The sequence below is a fragment of the Leucopleurus acutus genome (assembly GCF_964270905.1).
Source record: "Leucopleurus acutus genome assembly, chromosome: 12".
Classification (NCBI taxonomy): Eukaryota; Metazoa; Chordata; class Mammalia; order Artiodactyla; family Delphinidae; genus Leucopleurus; species Leucopleurus acutus.
This window is the reverse complement of record NC_139154.1, coordinates 60,680,705-60,682,591: the sequence shown is the minus strand read 5'-3', so window position 1 is coordinate 60,682,591 and position 1,887 is coordinate 60,680,705. Positions and strand designations below refer to the sequence as shown.

At 42.1% G+C, this 1,887-nt stretch overlaps 1 pseudogene across 1 annotated transcript; it reads right to left on the bottom strand.

Annotated features, from left to right (window-relative positions):
* Positions 1 to 990: 990 nt before the first annotated feature.
* LOC309969737 (zinc finger matrin-type protein 2-like) lies at positions 991 to 1,628 on the bottom strand (annotated as a pseudogene). Its single transcript has one exon. The product of its transcript is annotated as a zinc finger matrin-type protein 2-like (transcript).
* Positions 1,629 to 1,887: the final 259 nt, after the last annotated feature.

The window sequence follows — 1,887 nt, the reverse complement described above, 5'->3', positions numbered from 1 at the left end:
TCACACAGAGTGAAGTAAGTCAGAAAGAGAAAAACAAATACCTGTATGCTAACACATATAAATGGAATCTTAAAAAAAAAATGCTGATGAAGAACCTAGGAGCAAGACGGGAATAAAGATGCAGACCTACTAGAGAATGGACTTGAGGACACGGGGAGAGGGAAGGGTAAGCTGGGAAAATGTGAGAGAGTGATAGTGTATATATGGACATATATACACTACCAAATGTAAACTAGGTAGCTAGTGGGAAGCAGTCTCATAGCACAGGGAGATCAGCCCGGTGCTTTGTGACCAGCTAGAAGGGTGGGATAGGGAGGGTGGGAGGGAGGGAAACACTACAGGGAAGAGATATGGGGATATATGTATATGTATAACTGATTCACTTTGTTATAAAGCAGAAACTAACACACCATTGTTAAGCAATTATACTCCAATAAAAATGTTAAAAAAGTAAAAAAAAATAATAAAATAAAATTAGGAAAACATTGGCTGTCAGGTAAAAGATCCCCTTGATCTTTAATATTGGTTTATGAATATTTGCTGGCATGAGGAACGTTATGGGAAAGCTAAAGTTCTGCCAAGTTACTTTCAGTTAAAAAAAATCCATGAGGACAAAATATAGTCAATAATAATACTTGACATTGGTCCAAGATCGTTTCCCATTAATTTTTTAATTGCAATATACTCTGAGAACTACGGTGAAAAACTTAGTTTAATCCACTTTACACGTTTGGAAAGGCAGGTACGCAAAGACTGTGCTTTTTTTTTTTTTTTCCCCAGAAGAGGTGTTTTTTCTTTATTGGGAACTCAGCTGATCAGAGGTCCTCTGTCTCCAGTGAAATACTGAGGCTGAAGGAACATGCCACACCACATTCCTTTGCATCCTGTGCTCCCTCCCAAGGTAGAGGGAAACCACAGATACCCACCCTCTAGCCCTCCCCACTGCCAGTCTTAAGGACTTTCCCTAGTACCCCCCAAAGATGACGCCCACACACACAAAGTTAGGCCTGGCAAAAAGCCAAGCATAGAAAGCCTCAGTAACTCTTCTTGGTGGAACCAAAGCCAGAGAAGCCCATCACAGCTGCCATCTCATCATCCTCCTCAAATGTCAAGTCCTCCTCAGCCCTCCTTTTCTTCTCCTTCTGTTTCTCTTTCTTGTAGGCTTTGGCCTTTTCCTCCTCAGAGTTCCTTCATCCTTTCCTCAAAATCATAATCCTTCTGCTTCTCTTCATTTTCTTCTTGTGGACTTCAAAACGTTTCTTCACCTGATCCAAAGTGGAACGTTCCACACGCATAGACACGCCCAGGTTTCGCTGATGTTTCTTTCCATTAATGTGATCCAGGAAGTTGATGGAGTCTTTCACCACACAGTCACAGACATTGCAATAGTATCCTCCCATCTCAGACTGTGGGGTGGTCTTGGTAATGACGGTTGTCTTCCCAAGTTTGGATTCCAGGTCCACCTTGGAGTCCTGATGCCGGAGAAGCTCTCACGTGACTGGCAGCACTGGTTTTCCATCCTTCTTTTCTCTCTCTTCTGTGAGCCTCTTCTCAGTGAGCTTCTCGTATTCATCTTTGGCCCACTTTCGGCGAAAGTCCAAGTTTTTTGTCCCACTGCCCGACGCCATCTTCACTGCAAATTCAGACTGGTTTTTAAGAGTCATCCAACAAATTGAGAGGAAGAACCAAGATTCAGTTCAATTCAGTGTCTCTTCTAAATCCTATTGCTTTCCATCTTTGAAAAATTGTGCCTAGTGGGAATTTAGGATTAATTTTGTTTTTATGTAGTCCTCTGAATATACCATGCTCCTTCCTGTCTCAAAGCCTTTGCACGTGACATTTTCCTGCTTGAAATGTTCCCTGCTTTCTCCCAGTCTCATTTCCCTT